The sequence below is a fragment of the Perognathus longimembris genome, chromosome 27 (genome assembly GCF_023159225.1).
Source record: "Perognathus longimembris pacificus isolate PPM17 chromosome 27, ASM2315922v1, whole genome shotgun sequence".
NCBI classification, from domain to species: domain Eukaryota; kingdom Metazoa; phylum Chordata; class Mammalia; order Rodentia; family Heteromyidae; genus Perognathus; species Perognathus longimembris.
The window spans coordinates 606,487-632,833 of record NC_063187.1 but is presented as its reverse complement, the minus strand read 5'-3'; the positions used below and the strand labels follow the sequence as shown (position 1 = coordinate 632,833).

Below are 26,347 nucleotides of genomic sequence, written 5' to 3'. Positions count from 1 at the left end.
GTCTTGTTCTAAGGCTTCAAATGAGAGTATGGACACTGTCCTTTAGTTTTCTTGCTCAAGGCTAGCACTCTGTCACTTTAGCCCAGCTGCACTTCCAGTTTTGGCTGCTGAAATGGAGATAAGATACTAGCATTTTTCATGCCCAGGATGGCTTTAATCATCAGCCTCCTGAATAGTTATGATTACCTCATCATCTACAATGAGGATGTTTTTCAGTGTCCTTAAAATATATGTGTTACCAAAGAGAACTTCTGAGACTACTGGCCTGTGGGGGACGAAATGTGTCTGCAGGCTATAAGGACAGAACTGTTGCCACTGACTCAGGTGTTTGTAATCACATCACTCCATTCTCTGCAGTGATAGCTTGGATGGAGAAGATAGAAGGATATACTATACATAGATATACTAAGTGAAGTGCTTACTGCCCTGGAGAGAGAAGCTATAAGGAAGAAAAACACAGTCCTTTCCTACTAGCAGGTAGAAATATCCTCAACAGTAGATCGAAAATACAATAATGAAACCGAGGTGTTTCTGGTCCAATAAGGATGAGTTGGCAGGGTAGAGAAGACAGAGAATTCTCATCTGTGCACCCAGAGTTCCCTCAGCCATTGCTTATACTGAGAACAAGACAGTAAATGGAAAAAAAAAATTAACGAGTTACTTACAGGGTTTTCTCTTCATTCCAAGAAGTATCACTATTTCTGTGATCTACTCCAAAAGTGTAGAGAGGGAAAAACGCAGCAATCATTGCATCTCCATCCTTGTGTGCTCGGGGCTTCATTGTAGAAAAGCAGCTAGGGCCAGCCAAGGACTGGACAAGGAGGAGAAGCTGCAGAAGAAGGAATGAGAAATTGAAAGGACACATCCTTGACACCTCTGCCAAGCTGAAATCCAGGCTGGAGGTGAGACCCACAGTTTTGGGTATATATATTCTCATAACTCTGTACATGTGCACATGTGTCTTTTCAGCGACAGAAATGTAGTAGTGGCCCACCGTTCATGCAAACATCTTTTAAATCTCTACTAAGAATGTGTAAAATTCTTCCCTGGACCCTGCACCTGAGGCCTTGCATCCAGAAGGAAAACCTAAGTTAAAAAAACATGTTTTCAGATTCTCCTTCTTCATCCCAGCTGCTATGATTTCCTCTAAGAACACCGATAATGAGGCCCTAGGGATGAAGTTAACTTTGATAGATTTGGTCCAACATGTCTGTCAAGAAACTATGCATGAAAACCATCTGAGATGATGCAACTGGACTTCATCAGAGGATTTGAGGTCAGGTGCATGGTGTAATGGGCCAGAAAAATGTGTGTCATTTTGCTTAGCATTCATCTATGTGTTTATATGGGCATAGCTATTGAGCTATTGTGATCTTTGGCTAAGACTATCTTAGACATGTACTAATTATTTCCTATGAGGGAAACCGTAGAGTCCATGTTTCTTTGGGCCTGGCTCACGTCACATAGTATGATTTTTTTTTCAAAAAATTACTTATTTATTGTCAAAGTGATCTACAGCGGGGTTATAGTTACATACGTTAGGCCATGGGTACATTTTTTGTACTATTTGTTACCTCTTCCCTTATTCCCCTTCCTCCACCCTTTCCCCTCTCCCCCCACGAGTTGTTCAGTTGGTTTGCCTCAAATGGTTTTGCAAGTATTGCTTTTGGAGTCGTTTGTCTTTTTATCCTTTGTCTCTCAATTTTGATATTCCCTTTCACTTCCCTAGTTCTAATACCAGTATATACAGTATCCAGGGTACACAGATGAAATACAGTGATAGTGCGGGTACAACCACAGGAAGGGGATATAAGAGGATCATCAACAAAAGAAGCTACGGTTTCACATGGCATATTGAAAGTAATTACAACAAAGATATAACACTTGTTTCCATAACATGGAGTTCATTTCACTTAGCATCATCTTATGTATTCATAAGGGCATAGCTATTAGGCTCTTGTGATCCTCTGCTGTGACTAGCCTAAACCTGTGCTAATTATTGCCTATGAGGGAGACCATAAAGTCCATGTTTCTTTGGGTCTGGCTTACTTAGTGTAAATTTTTCCGAGTTCTTCCATTTCCTTACGAATGTGGCAGTGTCATTGTTTCTGATAGAGGCATAAAATTCCATTGTGTATATGTATCACATTTTCCTGATCAATTCATCTACTGAGGGGCATCTGGGTTGGTTCCATATTTTAACTATGACAAATTGTGCTGAGATGAACATTGTTATGCTAGTGGCTTTAGTGTGTACTTGTTTGTGGTCTTTTGGGTAGATGCCCAAAAGTGGGGCTGCTGGGTCATAGAGGAGCTCTATGTTTAGCCTCTCCATATCTTTCAGAGTGGCTGAACCAGTTTACATTCCCACCAACAATGAAGTCTGCTTTCCTTTTGGCCACATCTCCTCCAACATTTGTTATTGTTAGTTTTCTTGATAAAGGACATTCTTACTGGGGTGAGATGGAATCTCAATGTTGTTTTTATTTGCATTTCTTAAAAAATTTTTTATTGTCAGACTGATATACAGAGTGGTTACAGTTTCATATGTTAGGCTTTGGATACATTTCTTTTTTTTTTTTTTTTTTTTTTTTTTTGGCCAGTCCTGGGCCTTGGACTCAGGGCCTGAGCACTGTCCCTGGCTTCTTCCCGCTCAAGGCTAGCACTCTGCCACTTGAGCCACAGCGCCGCTTCTGGCCATTTTCTGTATATGTGGTGCTGGGGAATCGAACCTAGGGCCTCGTGTATCCGAGGCAGGCACTCTTGCCACTAGGCTATACCCCAGCCCTGGATACATTTCTTGTACTGTTTGTTACCTCCTCCCTCATTCTCCGCTCCTCACACCCCTTTCCTTTTCCCCTCATGAGTGTTCAGTTCATTTACACCAAACAGTTTTGCAAGTATTCTTTTGTAATTATTTGTCTTTTTTACCCTGTGTCTCTCGATTTTATATTCCCTTTCAGTTTCCTAGTTCTAATACTTGTATACACAGTTTCCAATGTACTCAGATAAGATACAGAGATAGTGCAGGTACAACCACAGAAAGGGGATACAAGAGGATCATCAACAATAGAAGTTATGGTTTCACATCGCATGTTGAAAGTAATTACAACAGTGATATAACAGTCGTTTCCATAACATGGAGTTCATTTCACTTAGCATCATCTTTTGTGTTCATAAAGGTATAGCTATTGGGCTCTTGTGATCCTCTGATGTGACTAGTCTAAACCTGTGCTAATTATTCCCTATGAGGGAGACCATAGAGTCCATGTTTCTTTGGGTCTGGCTCACTTCACTTAGTATAAATTTCTCCAAGTCCTTCCATTTCCTTACAAATGTGGCAATGTCTTTCTTTCTGATAGAGACATAAAATTCCATTGTGTATATGTACCACATTTTCCTGACCCATTCATCTACTGAGGGACATCTGGTTGGTTCCAAATTCTAGCTATGACAAATTGTGCTGTGATGAACGTTGTTGTGCTGGTGGCTTTAGTGTGTTCTTGTTTGTGGTCTTTTGGGTAGTTGCCCAAAAGTGGGGCTGCTGGGTCATAGGGGAGCTCTATGTTTAGCCTTCTGAGGAATCTCCATACCGCTTTCCAGAGTGGCTGAACCAGTTTACATTCCCACCAACAATGAAGTCTGGTTTCCTTTTGGCCACATCTCCTCCAACATTTGTTATTGTTAGTTTTCTTGATAAAGGACATTCTTACTGGGGTGAGACGGAATCTCAATGTTGTTTTGATTTGATGTAGAGCACTTTTTCATGTTGTTTTGATTTGCATTTCTTTTATGGCCAGTGATGTAGATCACTTTTTCATATGTCTCTTGGCCATTCTCATTTCCTCCTCAGAGAAGTCTCTTTTTAAGTCTTTAGCCCACTTGTTGATGGGGCTGTTGGTTCTTTGAGGTTTTGTTTTGTAGGAATTTAGTTTTTTACCTCTGCATATACTTTAGATATGAGTCCATTGTCTGTTGTATGCCCGGTAAAGGTCTTTTCCTAATCTGTGGGCTTTCTGTTTATCTTGTGAGCTATGTCCTTTGCCCTGCAGAAGCTCTGCAATTTGATGCAGTCCCATTTGTCCATCCTATCTTTGATTTGTAGCATTTCTGGGTCTTTATTAAGGAAGTCTCATCCTGTGCCAAGGTGCCCAAGCATTTCTCTTACTCCTTCTTGTATTATTTTCAGGGTATCTGTTTTGATATCTAGGTCTTTGATCCATTTGGAATTGATTTTGGTGCAGTGTGATATATAAGGATGTAGTTTTTTTTTTTTTACAGATGTTGAACCAGTTTTTCTAGCACCATTTGTTGAAGAGACTGTCTTTCTTCCATCCTTTTTTTTTTTTTTTTTTTTTTTTGGCCAGTCCTGGGCCTTGGACTCCGGGCCTGAGCACTGTCCCTGGCTTCTTCCCGCTCAAGGCTAGCACTCCGCCACTTGAGCCACAGCGCCACTTCTGGCCGTTTTCTGTATATGTGGTGCTGGGGAATCGAACCTAGGGCCTCGTGTATCCGAGGCAGGCACTCTTGCCACTAGGCTATATCCCCAGCCCCTCTTCCATCCTATTTTTGTAGCTCCTTTATCAATGATTAAGTTTGTGGGTTCATTTCTGGGTCTTCAATTCTGTTCTATTGTTCCTCAGGCCTGTTTTTGTGGCATTACTAGGCTTTTTTTTTATTAATATAGGTTTGTAATACAGCTTGAAGTGTGGTGTTGAAAGTCTTCCAGCACTGTTCTTCCTACTTAGGATTGTTTTTTCTATTTGCGGTCTTTTATTGTTCCACATGACTTTCTGGGTTGCTTCTTCTATTTCATTAAAGAATGTTGTTGGGATATTGATGAGTATTGCATTGAATTTGTAGATAGCCTTTGGCAATATTGCCATTTTGACAATATTAATCCAACCAATCCAGGACCACGGGAGGGTTTTTACATTTCCTTAGTTCTACCTTAACTTCCTTTTTCAGGTTTTTAACGTTCTCATCATAGAGGTCTTTCCCTTCTTTGGTTAAGGTTATTTCTAAGTATTTCATGTTCTTTATTCTATTGCAAAAGTTGTTTTCCTGATTTCAGCTTCACTCTTTGGGTTATTGTCCTCTAGAAAAGACATTGATTTTTCAGTATTTATTTTATATCCTGCTACTTTGCCAAAGTTTTTGGTCAACTCAAGTACTTTGTGTACAGTCTATGGGGATTCTTTGGATATAGGATCATCTTGTCTGCAGAGAGAGTTTAACTTCATCTTCCTACTTGGATCTCCTGTATGTGTACCTCTTGCCTTATTTCTCTGGTGAGGAATTATAGTACTATGTTGAAGAGGAGAGGATCTAGTAGACAACCTTGTTCTGCTCCTGATTTTAAATGAAATGACTTAACTTTTCAACATTAAGAATAATGCTCACTGGGGGTTTGTCATCACAGCCTTTATTATATTCAGGAATGTTTCCTGGACTTCTAGTTCTTCCAATGCTTTTATCATAAATGGGTGCTGAATTTTATCAAACGCTTTTTTCCCCAAGTAAAGAAAAAAAATTGTAATTTTTGACCTGTTGATGTGGTGGATTGTGTAAATTGACCTGCATATATTGAACCAGCTTTGCATCTTTGGAATGAATCAAGTTTGGTCACAGTCCATGATTTTTTTTCATGACTTGTTGAAGTCAATTGGCCAGAAATTTTAAAAGACTTTTTGCATCGATGTTCATGAGGGAAATGGGTCTATCATTCTTTTTCTTTGATCAGTCCCAGTCTGGTTTTGGGATAAGGGTTATACTGGCTTCATAGAATGTGTTTGGTAGCAAACTTGCACTTTCAGTTTCACTGAAGAATTAGAGAAATATTGGTTTAACTCTGTTTTGAAGGCCTTATAGAATTCCACTGTGAATCCAGGCTTTTCTTGGATGGGAGATCTCTTATTGCAGTTTCTATTTCATTGTGGGATATAGGTCTGTTTAGTAGGTTTAAATCTTCATGGTTAAGTTTGGGCATATCAATTTTTGCTAGGAATTCATCCATTTCTCCCATATTCTCAAATTTATTAGCATAAAGGTTTTCAAAATATTCCCTCATTACATTCTGAATCTTCATTTTCTCTGTGGTGATGTTTCCAGTTTCATCTCTGATTTCATGTATTTGGTTGTGCTGTCTTCGTTTTTTGGTCAGATTTGCTATATTTTGTTATTTTTTCAAAGAACCGACTCTTTCTTATTTTTTAAATTAAAAAAAATTTTTATTGTTGGACTTCTGAGAAGATGGTGAAGGAGCAGCAGAGCCCTAACTAAGCTCCTTCCGACATCACAGTTTTACCACTCCAGAGAAAATTTTACTCCTAGAAAGACATCCCAAGTAAGTTATAACAGTACAGGGATTCTGGCCAGGAAGAAAAAATCTACTTTGCTGGCCTGAAAACAGAGATTTGTGTGCTCCAGGCGGTGACCCGGTGGCACTCACAGCGCCCAGCACTCCGCTCACCAAAAGCACACAGAAGCAACCAGGAAGAAATCCTCCAGATGGTGGCAGACAGACGCAGATTGGAGGCTGAGCACCAATGGGGAGAAATTGCAGAGAAAGCATGAGTACCCAACTAAAGACATTCCCATTCGCGCCCATAGAGCATCATCTGGAACGTAGCCTTTCCCCCACTGCCTGATCAAAGTGCCATCTTTGACACTGGCATAGGGTCAGACCAGACTGGAACTAAAGCAGGCCTGGGAAAAGCTAGGACGTAGGGGCCATCTTAGAAAAGGGCAAGATGGACAAATCACTGACAGCCAGCTCTGCCCAGGAGAAGGACACCTGCCCAAGCAGTAAGCTTGTCCTGGGCTGTGGCTGATCCACAGGTGCCTCACCCTGCCCGCTGGAATTTCTAAATTAAAAGCAAAAGCTGCAAGCAGCTACCAGCAGCATGGAACGACCAGATGGGAGAACAAACAGTTCCTGAGACAGTTAAATGGTCCTACCAGAGGAAGCCCAATTCCCAGCCTGAAACGGAGCTGAATCCCAAGAGGCCACCCTTCCCAGGAGGGAGGAACCTTCCCCAGGCAAGCAACTCTCAGCCCGATAAACCAGGCCATAGGCTCCCCTCCCTGCTGAGTCCTCAGTCTATTCAAAGGCATTAAAGGCAGCGGCCCGACAGCAGACTAGAGGAGCCACAGTTCCTGAGACTGTTCACGTGCCCCATCTACAGAGGATGCCCAAGTCTTACCTGCAAGCTGTGTGAACCACAGAGCCCCAGGATTTCACTAACAGGGGAGGAGGACCAGAACAGATCCACCCCCAGCAAATGGAAAGCAAGACAAACCAGCCAAGCAGCAAAATAGACTGCAGACAATTGCAAAGAAACCAGAGACTGTAGAAAGCCCACCCAAACAAGGAAGACTCCATTTTTTTCCCCTCAAACATTTGTTAAGCTTTTTTGTCTCTCCATTTCTGAAACATCGTTGGTTTTTTGTTTTCCAATTTCACCTCTTTGTTTTATCAAGTGTTTTTTGTTTCTTGTTTTGGTGGTTCTTTTTTCTTTTCTTCTCTTTTTAAAAATAATTTTTCTCTTGTACATATGTCTTCCAGTATTTTTTCTTTATTTCTCTCTTCACATTCTCTTTTTTTTTTTAAAAATTGCTTTCCTAGGAATAACACCTCCACTCTTTTCTGCTAACTCTCCATTGTCTATCATTTTAACCTTCTTTCTACCGACTCTACTCTTTTCCACATTTCCAAGTCACTGAAACTAAACCAAAATCATCACCCCCCCATATATTTTACTGTATTCTCTTTACTACCTCTAACTTACCCTCCTGACTTACTTCCAGGAACTCCAGATTCCGTTGACTCCTGGTTATTGGATAGAGGGTATCCCTGCTCAATCCGAGTGAATCAAAGGGGTTCAAAGACAGAGCCAGCCAGTCCAAAAAGAACTTAATATAAGAACAAAAATTGCTCATAGTGTTGTAACAGTAAATAAGTAACTACTGGACACAGGGTGCAGGATTGGTTGTTATATCAAAATTGTATTCTTTAGGAACACCAAATATAATATTATATACAGGTATACAAGGTATCTGTATATAATTGTGAACTAAGATTTACACAACAGTGCTTGGTAAGGTCTGCTTTGCATCTTAAACAGTGCTCACAGGTGTTTGTAGATTGGCATTCCCAACTCAAATGGGCAGAAGAAACACAAGAAAGATGGTAAACAATGGAGTCTCATCTCCCACTCAAAACAGGAAGCAGAGCAGTCAATCAAAGACATAGAAGAGAACCCTCAAAATGCTCTACAAAGTCTACTGATAAAAATGATAAATGAAAAGTTTGAATCTCTTAAGTCAACTATTCTAGAGTGTGAGGAGGCAAAGCAAAAATTCATGGAGAATTTTATGGCCTCCAGAAATACAAAGATGAATGAACGTCAAGAGTCAAACGAAAATATAGTTACCTAGCTAAAAGATTTGAGAGACAATACTCAAAACCAAATTAATGAAGTTAATGAAGTAAAGAAGTCCATGCAGGACTTAAGAGATGACATGAAAATAATCAGGAAAGATCAGTCAGAAGGAAAAGAGATTCGAAATCAAGTAGGTAGCCTATAGTCCCGACTAGCTAAAGCACAGGATCGAATCTCAACAGCTGAAGATTCCCTAAAATCTAAGGGAAAGATAAAAAATCAATATAAAACCAATTCAATCGACAAAACAGATCACTCCAGGAGCTTCAAGTCACAAACAGGAAGCCCAATTTAAGGATAACAGGTATTGAGGAAAACCTGGAGTAAGAAGTTAATGGGATAGGCAAACTACTTAACAGAATATTAGCCAAGAACTTCCCAAATATCCAGAAGGATAGGCCTATACAGATACAAGAAGCATTTAGAACCCCAAACCGACCAGACCAGAACAGGACATCCCACCGACCCATTGTGATCAAAACAGGATCAATAGAGTCCAAGGAAAGAATCCTTAAAGCTGTTAGGGAGAAGAAAACAATCACATATAAAGGAAAAGCAATCAGAATTACCCCAGACTTCTCAGCAGAGATCATGAAAGCAAGGAGAACCTGGAATGAAGGATACCAAACCCTAAATAAAAATAACTACCAACCAAGAATACTGTATCCAGCTAAACTCTCATTCATAGCCGAAGGTCAAATAAAAATCTTCCATAGTAAGGAAAAACTGAAACAATATATCTTCACCTAACTAGCTTTACAGAAAATCCTCAAAGATGTACTATACAGGGAAAATAATCAAGATCCCAATACAGACAGAGAAATGAACCCTAAATAGAAAACCAGAATATTAGATCAAGAAATGGGAAGACACAGCTTCTAACAAGATAGTTATAATGAAAGGAACAAACAATCATCTCTCAATCCTAACTCTCAACATTAATGGACTTAATTCTCCAATCAAACAACATAGGCTCATAAGTTGGATCAAAAATCCATCATTCTGGTGCCTCCAAGAGACACATCTAACCAGAAAAAGTAAACATCTTCTAAAAGTAAAAGGCTGGCATGCAATCCTAGTATCAGATAAAATTGACTTCAAATTAAAAATGGTAAGAAGAGACAAAGAAGGTTACTACATTCTAATAAAGGGATCACTTCTACAGGAAGATATAACCATCCTAAATATCTACATACCAAATACAGGAGCCCCTAATTTCATTGAACAAACACTACTGACTCTAAAAACACTCATAGACCCAAACACATTGATAGTTGGGGACTTTAACACTCCACTATCACCTCTGGATAGATCAACACGCCAAAAACTGAACAAAGAAACCACAGAACTAAACAACTGCATAGACCAACTAGACTTAACCGACATCTACAGAATATTCCATCCAGCAACAACAGAATATACATTTTTTTAGGCAGCACATGGAACATTCTCCAAAATAGATCACATCTTAGGGCACAGATATAATCTGCACAAATTCAGAAGTATCAAACCATTCCTTGCACTCTCTCAGACAATGGAATAAAATTAGAGCTCAACTCAAACAGCAACCGCAGAAAATCCTACAATACATGGAGACTACACAACACACTACTGAACCATCAGTGGGTCATGGAAGAAATTAAAACGGAAATTCAAATGTTTATGGAATTCAACCAAGATGAGGACAGAAAGTACCAGCTCCTTTGGGATACAGCAAAGGCAGTACTCAGAGGGAAATTTATATCTGTGAGTGCCTATACCAACAAACTGGAGAAACAGCAACTCACCAACGTAAGAAAGCACCTTAATCTCCTCGAAAGAGAACAACAAGCCAAACCCTAAGTCAATTGATGGAAGCAAATTATTAAAATCAAATCAGAATAAAATCAATTAGAGACAAAAAAAAACGAAAGAATAAAAAAAGAGTTGGCTCTGAAAAAATTAACAAGATAGACAGACCCCTAGCAAACCCGACCAAAAAACGAAAGCACCAAACCTAAATTAACAAGATCAGAGATGAAACAGGTAACATTATCACAGAAACAACCAAAATTCAGAACACAATAATGGACTACTTTGCAAACCTTTATGCCAACAAATTCGAGAACCTGGAAGAAATGGTTGATTTCCTAGAAAAATTGATATGCCCAAACTCAACCATGAAGATTTAAACCTTCTGAACAGACCCATATCCAGCATTGAAATAGAAACGGCACTAAGTGATCTCCCATGCAAGAAAAGCCCAGGTCCAGACAGCTTCACTGCAGAATTCTACAAGGCCTTCAAAACAGAACTCACACCAGTATTTCTCAAACTCTTCAATGAAATTGAAAGAGAAAGTTCACTACCAGACACATTCTATGAAGGCAGTATAACCCTCATCCCCAAACCAGGCAAGGACTCATCACGGAAAGAGAACTATAGACCGATTTCCCTGATGAACATAGATGCAAAAATTCTCAACAAAATTCTGGCCAATCTACTAAAACAGGTCATTAAAAACATCATACACCACGATCAAACTGGATTCATCCCAGGGATGCAAAGTTGGTTCAATATACGCAAATCAATTACTTGAATCCACCACATCAACCGGAGGAAGGTAAAGAACCACATGGTTATACCACTGGATGCCAAAAAGCGTTTGATAAAATCCAGCACCCATTTATGCTAAAAGCCCTGGAAAAACTGGGCTTCCAGGGAACATTCCTGAATATAATCAAGGCTGTTTATGACAAACCAACAGCAAGCATAACTTTAAATGGTGAAAAACGAAAGCTATTCCCTTTAAAATCAGGAGCTAGACGGGGATGTCCACTCTCTCCCCTTCTCTTCAAAATAGTACTAGAATTCCTAGCCAGAGCAATTAGGCAAAAAGAAAATATAAAGAGGATCCAAATAGGAAAAGATGAAGTTAAAATTTCTCTATTCGCAGGTGACATGATCCTATACCTAAAGAACCCCTACTTCCAAGGTACTAGAGCTGATCCAAAAATTTGGTAAAGTTGCAGGATATAAAATAAACCCTGAAAAATCTATGGCATTTCTATATGCTAATGACCCAAAAAGCTGAGGCTGAAATCAGGAAAGAAACTCCTTTTGTAATAGCCTCTAAAAACATACAATACCTAGGAATAACCTTAACCAAAGAAGTGAAAGACCTCTATAATGAGAACTTTAAAAACATGAGAAATAAAATTAAGGCAGAATTAAGGAAATGGGAGGATTAATATAATCAAAATGGCAATATTGCCAAAGGCTATCTACAAATTCAATGCAATACCCATTAATATCCCGACATCATTTTTTAATGAAATAGAGGAAGCAATCCAGAAATTCACATGGAACAATAAAAGACCCAGAATAGCAAAAACAATCCTAAGCAGAAAGAACAGTGCTGGAGGAATTACAATACCCAACTTCAAGCTGTATTATAAAGCTGTAGTAATAAAAACAGCTTGGTATTTGCACTGGAACAGGCCTGAAGACCAATGGAATAGAATTGAAGACCCAGAAATAAACCCACAGAACAATGCCTACTTAATCTTTGATAAAGGAGCTGAAAAATAGTCTGGAAGAAAGATAGCCTCTTTAACAAATGGTGCTGACAAAACTGGTTCAACACATGCAACAAACTAAAACTAGATCCTTATATATCACCCTGCAGCAAAATCAATTCCAAATGGATCGAAGCCCTCGAAATTAAAACAGCTACCTTGAAAACACTAAAAGAAGGAATAGGAGAAACACTTGGGCTCATTGGCAGAGGATGCAACTTCCTTAACAAAGACCCAGAAATGCGACAAATCAAAGAAAGGATGGACAAATGGGACTGCATCAAACTGCAGAGCTTCTGCAGTGCAAAGGACATAGTTCGTAAGATAAATAGATAGCCTACAGATTGGGAAAAGATCTTTACTGGCCATTCAATGGATAAATGCTTCATATACAAAATATATGCAGAGCTAAAAAAATCACATTGCTTTAAAACAAAACCGCAAAGAAACAATAGCCCTCTCAACAAGTGGGCTAAAGACTTAAAAAGAGACTTCTCTGATGAGGAAAAGAAAATGGCCAAGAGACACATGAAAAAGTCCTCTACATCACTGGCCATAAAAGAAATGCAAATCAAAACAGCATTGAGATTCCATCTCACCCCAGTAAGAATATCCTATATCAGGAAGACTAACAATAACAAATGTTGGAGGGAATGTGGCCAAAAGGGAACCCTACTTCATTGCTGGTGGGAATGTAAACTGGTTCAGCCACTCTGGAAAGTGGTATGGAAATTACTCAGAAGGCTAAACATAGAGCTCCCTTATGACCCAACAACCCCACTTTTGGTCACCTACCCAAAAGACCACAGACAAGAATACACTAAATCCACCAGCACAACAATGTTCATCATAGCACAATTTGTCATAGCTAGAATCTGGAATCCCAACCCAGATGCCCCTCAGTAGATGAATGGGTCAGGAAAATGTGGTACATATACACAATGTAATTTTATGCCTCTTTCAGAAAGAATGACATTGCCCCATTTGTAAGGAAATGGAAGGACTTGGAAAAAATTATACTAAGTGAAGTGAGCCAGACCCAAAGAAACATGGACTCTATGGTCTCCCTCATAGGGAATAATTAGCACAGGTTTAGGCTAGTCACAGCAGAGGATCACAACATCCAAATAGCCCTTCTGAACACAGAAGTTGATCCTAAGTGGAATCAACTTTATGTTATGGAACGACTGTTATATCACTGTTGAAATTACTTTCAACATGTGATGTGAAACCGTAGCTTCTATTACTGATGATCCTCTTTTATCCCCTTCTTATGGTTGTACCTGCACTATCTCTGTATGTTATCTTAGTACATTGGAAACCGTGTATACTGGTATTAGAACTAGGAAATAGAAAGGGAATACCAAAATTGAGAGACACAGGGAAATAAAAGACAAATGACTACAAAAACAATACTTTCATAACTGATTGGTGTAAATGAACTGAACAACTCATGGGCGGGGAAGGGAAAGGGGGAGTAGGAGGGGAGAAACAGGAAGGAGGTGAAGTGCCAGACACGTGAACCCCATTTTAGAATTAAACCCTGAGCCAATCAGATTTGTACCTGTGTCCTAATCTTGCTTGCACACCTGATTGTTGTAACCTTGCTCTTTGCCTTTATAAGCCCTGTGTAATCACAGCTCGGGGATCCCTCATAACCTCCGCTGTGTCGGTGGGTAGGACGAGGCCCAAGTTGGCAGCTCGTTAAATAAAGCCTTGCCTTGCTTTTGCATTTCGGAGTGTCTGAATCTCGGTGGTCTTCTTGGGGGTGGTCTTGCGACTTGGCACAACATTTGGGGTTTCATCCGGGATAGCCCCAGAGACCCCGAGATCCCAGACTCTGAAGGTAAGAAAACAGCGCTGTTCGTTTGTCTTGTCCTGTAATTTGTCTGTCTGTTTTGCTTTTGCTTATACTTGTAGGGCGCGAGTCAGTTTGGTTTTTGGCCGGAACTGACCAGGAGGGCCTCCTAAACGAGACTCAACCCACCCACCTTGTACTTGGGTCCACTCCTTTTGCGCCCTTGCAGGAGGTTGTGGGCCAACTCGGGTCCACTCCTTCTTGCAGGAGGTTGTGGGCCAACTCGGGTCCATTCCTTCTGCACCCTTGTAGGAGGTTGTGGGCCAGCTTGGGAGATCTCCAACTCATAGCTTTTCTTAGGCCTGTGTGTTTTCCTCCTTTTGTATTAATTGTTTTGTTTTTTTGTAGCCTTTTGGACTGAACATCTGATCAGAGCTATGGATAACGTTCTATCTTGAGGACCTCCATCTAGCCCCCTAGACTTGATCCTAGCTCATTGGAGGGAGGTTAAGGAGATAGCTCAGAACCAAGGTGTGGCCCTTAAGAAGGAAAAGTGGATCACCCTGTGCAAGTCAGAATGGCCCACCTTTGAGGGAGCTAATTGAGGGAGCTTTGACATAGGTAAAGATCAGGACTTTGCAACGCCTAATCTACACCCCTCGTTCGGGCCATCCAGACAAGAGAGAAACCAAGAAGGAAGAGAAGAAATTGTACTCACCTGTCCTCCAGGGAGGAAGCACGGAGGAGGAAATGTTTCCCGCTCCATACTCCCCACCCCAGTTAACTCTACAAGAGGAGGACTCTGAGGAAAATGTTTCAGCTGTGCCCTCCGCTCCAGAGGGTCCTGCCCAGTCAACTCGCCGGCGCCGACAGCCCAGGACATGGACGCATCAGCCCCAAGTCCTGACCTGCAGTCGCCGACGGGGTAGATGTAGGGCCAGCCCAAGCCACCCACAGGTGGCAGGGAGTGACCTCACCATGCTGCACTGTCATCTCTGTGTTGTTTCTTCTTTGTAGTTTTTTTGTAACAGTTTCCAGCAGGCCCACAGAGAAGCACAGGTGATTCCTACAAGTTTGTCAAGATCTAATACTGACCCTTAATAAGTTCCAGGTAAGAGAGCATGCTTAAAAACTACTTCTGTGTGGACCACCTTGTTGCTTATAATTGGAGTAAAGTGGCCCCTTATAAGACTAATTGATCTGAATCTGCGGTTCGAAGCCAGCCCTGGCAAAGAAAGGTCCCTGTGAGAGACTTGTCTCTAATCAGCCAGCAGAGTGCTGGGAACGGAGTGGTGTGGAGCTCAAAAGTGGTACGGTGCTAGTCTTGAGCTGGAGAGCTGAGGGACAGCACTCAGGCCCTGAGTCCAAGTCGAAAGTCACTCCTCCTGGGACAAAAGTGATGGAGCATCCAGAGGCAGTAAGCCACTGCTTGGATGGCAGAGATGGTGTCAGATCCCAGAGTCACTACTGTTGGCCTTTCAAAAGTTAAAGCCGGGAAGTCCTAGAAGAATAGTTCATAAGCATGCCTTTCCAATGCCCATGTCTGTCTACTGGGCAGGAATTTGCCAGTCATCTGTGATAGTGGTTAGTAAGGGTAAGTTTGTCAAATGAGATGATAGATTAAAATCTCACCCCCCGCATTTACTCAAAGCCCTGACTGGCAGTGAGAATTTTAAGCTCATACATCTGTTTAGTAAAGAAAGCTTGTAGACCTGAGATTGTGTCCTTATTGAGATCTGTTAAAGGCCTGCAAAGGTATATTGTTAAAAATTGCAAGGCCTGTCAGCTTGCCAATGCCCCCAATCAACAGATTACTAAAGGAGCTCGCCTCTGTGGGAATAGGCCAGGCGTGTATTGGGAAGTAGATTTCACAGAAATTACAAATATTTGCTAGTTTTTGTAGACACCTTTTCAGGATGGGTTGAAGCCTATCCAACAAAGCATGAGACTGCGAATGTAGTGGCTAAGAAGATCCTGAAAGAAATCCTACCCAGTTATGGCTTCCCATCCACCACTGGGTCAGACAACAGGCAGGCTTTTGTCTCAAAAGTAAGTCAGGGAATAGCTGCAGCACTGGGGAGGGATTGGAAATTGCATTGTGCTTATAGACCCCAGAGTTCTGGACAGGTAGAGAGAATGAATCGGACTCTAAAAGAGACCTTAACTAAATTGGCCTTAGAGACTGGTGCAGACTGGGTGTCACTCCTTCCTTTTGCTCTGCTTAGAGTAAGAAATTATCCCTATCAGCTTGGCTTTACTCCTTTTGAAATAATGTACGGGTACCCTCCGCCCATTATCCCTAGCCTTCAGACTGAATTGCTTGCTGATTTGGATAATGCTGAATTTTTGTGTAAACTCGATTATTTGCAGCTCGTGTACAAGAATGTGACCCCAACTTAAGGTATTATATGATTCTGCTTCTGTCCCTACCCCCCATTTATTCAGACCAGGGGACTGAAATCCTAAGAACCACGGTGGAAGGGACCCTAGACGGCATCGCCACTTGGGTTCATTGCTTCCATGCAGGCCAGCTGACCCCTTTGCCCTGGATGACAACTACTGTGACGGAACATGGGAGGTCTCCAAGCACCCAACTCAGCCGCTTTGCCTTCGCCTCAAGAAAAGAAAGTTAGACTGAGACTAAGGTTATAGGTTCCTGGCTAGGTAAGGTCTACGCCCCTGAGTCAGCCTGAAGAAGTTACAGAAGATGGATGATCTTCACCCATCAGACCCCCTTTAAAATCAAGGGATCAGAGTTGTTTTTGGGAAGATGAGGCAGGATAAACTAGAGGCATGCAAATCAGAGGTACAGAGACTATTCTTGTAAGAAATGGTGACAGGCCCTTTGGTTACTACATTGGGCCCTACTGGCCCATGCCTTACCTCTATATCATCCCCTAGACATGCAAGCTATTGAAATGGACAGAATGGAGCCATGATTGGCTCCCAAGGTACCAAAAAGAAAAAGGGGGAAATGAAGTGCCAGACATGTGAACCCCATTTTAGAATTAAACCCTGAGCCAATCAGATTTGTACCTGTGTCCTAATCTTGCTTGCACACCTGATTGTTGTAACCTTGTTCTTTGCCTTTATAAGCCCTGTGTAATCACAGCTCGGGGCTTCCTCCTAACCTCCGCTGTGTCGGTGGGTAGGACGAGGCCCGAGTTGGCAGCTCATTAAATAAAGCCTTGCCTTGCTTTTGCATTTTGGAGTGTCTGAATCTCGGTGGTCTTCTTGGGGGTGGTCTTGTGACTTGGCACAACAGAGGTAACAAACAGTACAAGAAATGTTTCCAAAGCCTAACATATGAAACTGTAGCCTCTCTGTACCTCAGTTTTACAATAAAAATTCAATTAAAAATAAAAAAGCTCAGGGACAGCATCCAGGGCCTAAGTTCAATCCCCAGAACGCCCCCCCCCCCAAGTTACTGTACAACAATGGATTCCTAACCTTTATTTAAAATTAGTTTTAGGGATTTTGCTCAAGGCTAATTAGTGCTCTACCACTTTTGAGCTACAGTGCCACTTCCAGTTTTCTGGTGGTTCGTTGGAGATAGAGTCTCATGGTCTTTCCTGCCCCATCTGGCTTTGAACTGCGATCTTCAGATCCCAGTCTACTGGGTTGCTAGGATTAAAGGCATGAACCCCCAGTGCCCAGCTTCCATGAAACTCTTATCTCCAATTAACCACCAAAAAAGCCAGAAGTGGAGCTGTGGCTCAAGTGGTAGAACAACCACTTTGCATAAAAAAGCTCAAGGACAGAGCCCAGGCCCTGCATTCAAGCCCCAGGACCAGCCCCCTCCACCCCCCACGTCATTGTACCACACTAGATTCCTAACCTGAATCTAGGCATCACAGCTCAGCCTCTTGAAAAGTTACTACAATACTATTCTTGGTTCTGTGTGTGACTTGTGTCTGCCTATTTCTCATCATTAACCTTAGATCTTTCTCCTTCTGGAACTTCCCCCTAATGTAAAACATGCAACTGAGTGGTCTTCCTCATTCTTTTCTTTTGCAAAGTTCAAGCAGCTCTAGGTCAAGCTGCTTTGGGGTCCTGTTATTAGGCCTTGGTTTTCCCTTTCCCAGGCCAGCTAACTTGCCTACGCCTTCCCTTGCTTGAGACTCAAAAGAGGCTTCCTCTACATCTTTCGCTTGGTTTCCACATTTCCAATGTTGTGCCCAGATTTTTGCGTCCCCAAAGACCACCGAGGAACCAAAAGCTGCCGTAATCACATGAGAGTCTTTATTGAAAGCTCGAGCCTGGTCTCACAATTGTCACCAGTACTGTGCATCTGAATTGAGAGACCGACCATTCAGCAGGGGTTTTATAGGGTTTTGGGGTAAATTCCATGCATCACATCATCACACAGCACATCAGGTCACACCACGGGAAAATCTCAAAACAGCATAGCAACTCACAGCAAATCATTTCCTATCATGGGAAACTAAGAAAATAATTCCTATGAATGATTGGCCTAATCAATGGCAGGAATGGGCTTGGTGAAGGTGATTGGAAAGCTTATGGGTTAAAAATGATTGGTTTAGACAAATGATCTGGGTTGGGTCGCAAGGGTGTCGCCCAAATCATACTTAGTTCGAGGGGACACATTAACCATGTTTCAGGAACACAAAACACACAGGCCACACCTCAATACATTTCCTTTGTGCCACAATGGGTAGAGCTTTCTAACTTTAACTGACCTCAAGTCAAATGAAGTCTCTCTGGCTACCTTCATTATTGTGGACTGCATTTTGTACAGACCTTCCACATTGACATGTTCTGCAGTTATTCCAGGAAGCTTCAGGGCCAGGTCTGGCCCAAGCTACAAGATAGTGCTGCACCGGCTGCTCAGGTACCACACATTAGCAGATGCTTCAGGGATGTTCCTTTTGTTTTTTCCACTCCTTCTCCAGCTTCTCCTCCCTGTTGGATCCTTGGCTGCCACTAGCTTCTTTTCTACCATGAAGAAGAATTTGCACATCGACGGTGATGTGATGATTGATGCGTATTTCCCTCTCTACGCCTTGAGCATACCAACCTGTGACAATGATACTCGTGAGCATAAAAAGGAAATGCGGTAATGTATCTCATCATTTTATTACCATTTACTGATCTGTTCTCGAGATGGGCTATGTCTGAAGGAAGTCTAGTTGCTCACATGAATGCTCTACCCTGATCTCCTATCCCCATGCAAGATAAACACTGCAGGTTCATTATTTTATTTTGCATCTTCTTTTTTTTTGGCCAGTCCTGGGCCTTGGACTCCGGGCCTGAGCACTGTCCCTGGCTTCTTCCCGCTCAAGGCTAGCACTCCGCCACTTGAGCCACAGCGCCGCTTCTGGCCGTTTTCTGTATATGTGGTGCTGGGGAATCGAACCTAGGGCCTCGTGTATCCGAGGCAGGCACTCTTGCCACTAGGCTATATCCCCGGCCCTTGCATCTTCTTTTGAGTGATTTTCTGCTTGCTAGTAGGAGAGGACTGTGCTTTCCTGCCATGTAGTTCTTCCTTTTCCTAACAGTAAGATCTTCATGATTTTTACTTCAGTCTTAGCCCACTTTTGTTTTTGTGGAACCTACTCTTTGCTTTATTGATCATAGTTACTGTGTTTTCCTATTCTATTTCTTTTTCATTTTCGTCATCTAAATCTTATTATAAAGGCGATCTCTAGAGAGGTGACAGTTACCTAAGTCAGGCAATGAGTCCATTTCTCTTTGAACAATGTTATCCCCTCCTTCATATTCTCCTGCTTCATAAACTCCCAACAGCCCTCCCTCCATGTTGTGAAGTTCATTTCCAATACAGTGTCAGGTGAGTATCACGATTGAATTGGTTCACCCTTTGTCCCATTATTTATCCTTGATTCTTTCATTCCTTTTACTAAACTGAGGTTTGTCATTTCTAGTTCCTTGAGAGGCAATATCTACCCCCTTAACTTAAGCAAAGCTTGTTACATTTTCTGTCCCTATAGATCATTTTTTCATTTATTAGTTTAGTATTTCTTTTTCCATTTTTAAAATTTCAGTGTAAAGATGATGTTTCAGAGGGTTTACAGTTACATATCTCAGCTAATGGGTACACTCTTGAACAATGTCACTTCATCATTCTCTCAATTTTTCCCATCCTGACTTCTCTCTCCACCAACTTGTCTAATAATTACCAATGCTGAATTGATTCACCATTGTCTCTTCCTTTCTGTGCTTCCCATTCCCATCCCCCAATCAGACAGGCTTACGCTAGAGAAAGCATAGAGAAATCAAAACCAGTGAGAAGAGTGAATAAATCAAGGAAAAATGAAAGCAATAAAAGAAAGAAAAAAGAACAACAGAAAAAAGAGGGGAAAGGAAGAACAACAAACACTACAGAAAAAATAAGCTCATATATCATTCCTTGAGAAGCAGTGCAAGTTCTTTAGTTCAGTATCTGTGGTCTTGATTTAAAGAAAGGTTAGTTTCCTTTTATTCCCTGTTTTCAATATCCATCTGATTTTCAGTATCATTTGTGCCAGGGGTCTGTTTATTTCTTGGAATTTGTCTAGAGAAAACAATTCACGTTATCATGTGTTAATCATTTAATTAAATTGCAAACTTTTTAGTTAGTATTATACTATTTAATTATTATTGATGAATAATTCATTTGAATTTCATGTTATGTGCATATTTTCCTTGTTAATTTCTAGCTTTACCACAGTGTGTGTCTGCAAGGGCTCAATATACTTTCAACATTTGAAAAATCTGGTTGCTTTGTGTCCCATCCCAGTATTTCTCCTGGAGTACATTAGTATGTTGATGAGAAAAGTTTTATTCAGAAGTTGAATGAAATCTTCTGTTGGTGGGTGTCAGGCTATCCTAAAATAGTGTGAAATTTAATTCTGGTGCCTCCCTGTTGATTTTGTCTCCATCATCATTCCATAAAAACTCCAGCTATTATTGTATTCAGGACTACCTTAAAGTTTGCTTACCATTGACAGTAAATTGAGTTCCTTTGCATCAACCTGTCCTGTGACCTTGAGATTTTAATCATTCAGCCACTCTAGCATGTATTGGCAGAACTTCCTGCATTTCTTAGGAAAAGCATTATTACTTTTAGGCATTTTCAACCATTAAACAAAGCTCCCACCCATCAATATTTGCTTTATTAAATACTGTCGTCAACCTTTTCCACATGGGTTTAGTCTTGCTTTCAGGTTACTCCTTCGTATGTGTATGATCAATTAGATTTTCTTTAATATCACTATTTTCTTCTGTTTAGAAGTTATTTACAACATGGTAGGCTCCCACTGTAGAGTTTTAGATATGCATGCAGTATATGTAGAACAAACTCATCGTCTTATTTGTATTTCTATCTTGCTTCCATTGTTTCCTTTCTCAAACAATGTGTTATGATTTCAGATTAATTTCTTTTGAATGTACACACACACACACACACACACACACTATTGCACATACAGACATAACAGAGAGAAAGAAAAGTACTTTAAGTCTCCTTAGTCCTTTGTGTTCTTGTCTTTCTAGGATCTCAGTCTAAAAATACTGAGAACATGGTAGTGGCCACTGCATTTTACCTTGGTATTTTACCATTGTATACCATGGTATTTATCATGGCGTACTGGAGATTTCCATGTAAAGCTTGTTCATAATTCATTCGTCATGCCCTTTGTTGAAGATTCCTCTGTTCATATTGAGTTCCTTAGAATTGGCTGCATCTTTTTTAGGTTGTTACATAAATAAGAATACAATTCCGTTGCCAGGTATTTGAGCTCTTTTTTTGGTTGATATCCTAGGAAGAGCTGTTCAATATGTTGGGTCAGTGAGCAGAGCTACCTATACAACCTCTTGTCAATGAGACCTTGCTTCTGAAAGATTGCCTTAAATTGGATATTTGTTAGCCTTGCCTGCCATATAACCATATATCTTAAAGTGAGTGACTCAAAAGATTTTTCATATAGCTAGAGCTAGTCCCTCAAAGATAAAGGCAATAAAATATTTGGTGTCTCATGTAAGCCTATCCAAAATTCCATGAACAACAGGTTAATGTTGTGGTGCATTTGATGATGGAGACTACGCAAGCTCTTTCTCAGCTGAAGTAAGTTTCTGAATCTCACTCAGGACAAATTTATTTCATGTCCTTTCCTAATCCCATCTACAAGCAGAAGACATTACATTCACATTCCACTCCAATTTGCCTGCCGAGCGAGCCGGCAGTGAACAGGAATCCTGACTGAGGGTGGTGAGGATTAAGGAAAAGGAAAAATACAAGACAAGAGAAAAAAGACAAGAGGCAAAGATGGGGTACAGGAGGTCTGCATCTCGAGATCAAAACTCAAGACTGCATCCAGGTTTATTTTAACTCCCAGCTTATATGCAGTTTTGGAACCAGGGAATATCATAGGGTTGTTAAAATTCAAGAACACAAAGAGGCTTTGAAGTTTACAACATTTGATTACAGTATACAGCGGACATAGCAAGGTGCGGACATAGCAAAGCAATTCTGGATAGTGGCTGTGAACAAATGTCCCTGCATCTAGCATATCCTGGTGGTAACAGCCCAGCCAGAGGTGAGAATGAATTTAGCTGCAAGTTTGGCTCCCGACATTCTGGCAACATCGGCACAGCCAGAGGTCAGGATGAGCTTAGCTGCTAGCTCGGCTCTGGACAGTTCCCCGTCTTTTTATTAAAAGAAGTGAACCCGCCTGTCTAAGGTGGGGTGGGTACCCCAGCCTGCCTTACCCGTCTTAGGGAACAACTTCAGAGCAGTGCCGAAGCCCCGTGTCTTACGTCGGTCAAGCTGGCACCACCTCATACCCGTCTCTGGCTGCGGTTCCTCTGGGGGGAAAGTTCATTTACTTGGAGCTTGGTCTTATGCAGCTGGCTGGCTAAACTCATGAAAGAGTTTTGCAATATGTGTACAATGCAAGGAAGGCATAGGAAAGCGATCAGCAAAAGTATCCCTGGGCCGAGCAATGTCATTAGCAGCCCCTTAACGTTAGTTAAGGAAGGTACATACTGTTGAAGTTGTTCAAACAGTTCTTTTGCTGTTTCTGCCACTTCAGAGTCCAAAGGCGGAGTTTGTTCTAGTCTGGCTATTTGTCTATGGAGTTGAAAGGGATCTAAGGACAATTTATTATGGTGCCAAATATCATTTAGATGTGCTACAACTTGTTCCCAAGGACAGCTTGACCCATTATACTTATGGAGGGTCACACAAATAAAGTCAAACCCAGCATGACAGCGCACCCGTTGCAAAGTTTGTAAGGCACGAATTTGTTCTCCCAGTGACAACACAGATTCATACAATGCTTCTAATTTTTGTTCTACCTTATAATCAATCCTGCCTTGAAAGTGCAGGGCTTGCGTGGTATTATGAGCAAGCTGATTAACATAGTGAGCTCTCTGCACATTTTGTTTTAAAGCCACAGTAGCCACTGCAGCAGAAGCAGCTAAGGAAATAAAGGCTACAATGCTTGCTATTAATAGCCCTACAAATTGTCGAGGGCGCATAAGGTCTTTTAAATGTTTTAACACTTGAATACCTGTTTAGTCATACCAAGCTTCAGATAAGTCTACAGGAAGCATAACAAATGCTGGTTGCTTAATAATAATTACAGAATCAGTAAGACCACTATACAAGCAATTTGTAAAAGAACAGTTAGTGCAAGTAACATTGAAATACATGGCTCCTATAGAAATATTAAAAGGTCCATACATAATAGCATAAGGGGGTGTTACACAGCTCATAATATTTTTTAGAGAAGTAGAAGTGGGCCAGGAGATATTATTCAGGGCAGCCACTAACATCCAGACATGGCGTTGAGGGTGTCCATTCATCCACCACAGACCTGGGTTGTACTTGTTGGTGAGATTCGCTCCAGACCAGTCTATCAGCTGAGAATTAGTTCCTGAAATATTGGTTATAAAAGGGTGATCATGTCTACACTTTATGGGATGCAGTTCGCCCGTGGATTCTACAATTTGAGAGGAGTTGATGCAGCGAGGTATCATGAAGGACGAGGTAGAATTGGCATGTACAGGAAACCCAGTAGGCAATGAAGTCATTCATATCTTATATACTTGACTATTATCAGGAATCCAAATTCTATGATTTATGGATTGCATTACAGTACACCCTGGAATATAACTGTTGGAGTCAGTTGTAAAATATAAAGGGGTTCCAATGCCAGAAGCTGCAAAATCTCTCATCTTAACGTGTTGGACAAAAGGGTCTGGAGCTGTACGGTATGCTGATCTGTTGACATGGACAAACACCTCAGCTCCCTCCCAGGTCGCAGGGTGCATGATCGGTGGATCTGGCATGTAAGCCCAGTGGGTCAGCGCTTGTACCATTCTGATGAGTTTCCGCAATCTGAACACAATGCTCAGGTAGCCAGCGGGCATCATTTTCATCCTCTGAAAAAACACAGACATGTCCTCGACCCCATGTCAATACCGGATCGGGCCCGTGCTACGCACTTGTTAAAGGATCTTTCCACTTAACTTGGGCAAAAGCTCTTTGCTTTCTCTTTTCCCAGAACTGCTGTACTGCGGAGTGGCCATTACAGTCCAAATTTAAAAAATTTAGTACGAATAAAGAATGAGAAAGTATATTAACAGGAGAGAAGGGGTATAGCTCCCCGCCTTTTAATTTAGAAATTTGTTGTTTTAACAAACCGTTGGCCCGTTCGACAATTCCTTGACCACGAGGATTATAGGGAATTCCTGTAGAGTGAACAATTTGGTAAGATTTGCAAAAGGTTTGAAAAGCTCGTCCAACATATCCCAGACCATTATCAGTTTTTTTTTTTTTTTTTTTTGCCAGTCCTGGGCCTTGGACTCAGGGCCTGAGCACTGTCCCTGGCTTCTTCCCGCTCAAGGCTAGCACTCTGCCGCTTGAGCCACAGCGCCGCTTCTGGCCGTTTTCTGTATATGTGGTGCTGGGGAATTGAACCTAGCGCCTCGTGTATCCGAGGCAGGCACTCTTGCCACTAGGCCATATCCCCAGCCAGCATTATCAGTTTTAATTTGTTTAGGAAGTCCCATAGTAGCAAAGCAGCGTAAGGCATGGGAGATACAATGTTTGCCGGCTTCCCCGCTAAGAGGAGTAGCCATAATAAAATTAGAGTAAGTGTCTATTGTAACATGCACAAAGCGGAGCCTTCCAAAAGAGGGAATATGGGTAACATCCATTTGCCAAACATGGTTGGCCACTAAGCCTCGGGAGTTAATGCCATTGGAGGGCACAGGTAGGAAGGTAGCACAGTTGAGACAAGTTTTTACAATTTGACGAGCTGCCTCATGAGTAATATGAAATTGCTGACGTAAGGCACGGCTGTTTTGATGGTGGGCAGCATGTGATTGCTTTACCAAGTCAATTTGAGTGAGAAAAATGTGAGTAGCCTCATCCGTAATAGCATTGCACTCACTTAATGGTCCAGGAAGCTTAGCATGGGCACGTATAAATCCAAAAAAACACGGACAGGTGCGAGAGCGAAGAAGAAGTTGTATCTGGTGAAAAAGAGTTTGGATAGTGGAATTAGCTGTACCAAGAAAAGGGACAGTTTCAATGACCTGAAGGGCTCGAATAACATAATGACTATCTGAATATAAATTAAAGGCTTTAATAGGTAAAAGTGCAAGGGTCTCTAAAACTGCTTGAAGTTCAACTTCCTGGGCAGAGGAAGGACCAGTGTCCCAAGATCTAGTTTCACCATCAATAGTAAGAGCTTCTGTTTCATTAGAGGATCCATCTGTAAACACCAAGGCAGCCATAGAAAGAAGAGATAGAGATACAATCTGAGGAAATATAAAGGCATAAGAAGAGGCAAAGTGAAGTAACTTGTTGGAGGGATAATGATGTGAAATTGTGCCCACAAAATTGGCCCAAGCAATGGCCCAGTAATCACAAAGAATGTAATGCCATTCTTGCTGTTGTAAAGTATAGAGGATATAAATAACCTGTGGATCTCATCCAAGATACTTACAAGATTCCACATGGCACATATGGAACTAAGGTGGCTACCAATTCATAATAAGGAGTTAACACTTTTGAAGGAGTAGCAGGCAAGGAAAGCCACAAAAGGCGTCCCTTCTGCCAGAGGACCACTGTTGGAGAATGAGGTGTAGTTAAAATATAAGCTTCCCAAGGGGCTGAGTAATCAACATAATTTATATGTTGGGAAGAAATGGCAGAATTTACTATGCTCAAGGCTTCTGCTGCTTCAGTTGTCATTTCTCTGGGAGATGTAGGGTCAGGGTCCCCCTTTAATAGATCAAACAAGGGTTTTAATTCAGCTGTGGACAATTTAAGATAAGGGTGAAGGCAATTAATATCTCCCAGAAATTTTTGAAGATCATGCAAAGTATGTAAATGAGAAGTCTTAACCTGTAATTTCTGGCTAGTAAAATAATAAGGACCCAAAATATGACCAAGATAGGTATACGGAGGATGCTCTTGCACCTTTTCACTAGCTATTATTAACCCAAAAGAGGTGAGATCTTGTTGCAATTGTCCAAAGGCTTGGCGGCGTACTACTGCAGGGTTTAAGTGAGCCAAT

At 41.3% G+C, this 26,347-nt stretch overlaps 1 pseudogene; it reads right to left on the bottom strand.

Annotated features, from left to right (window-relative positions):
- LOC125342726 overlaps window positions 1-26,347 on the bottom strand; it is a 67,081-nt pseudogene that overhangs the window by 14,973 nt on the left and 25,761 nt on the right.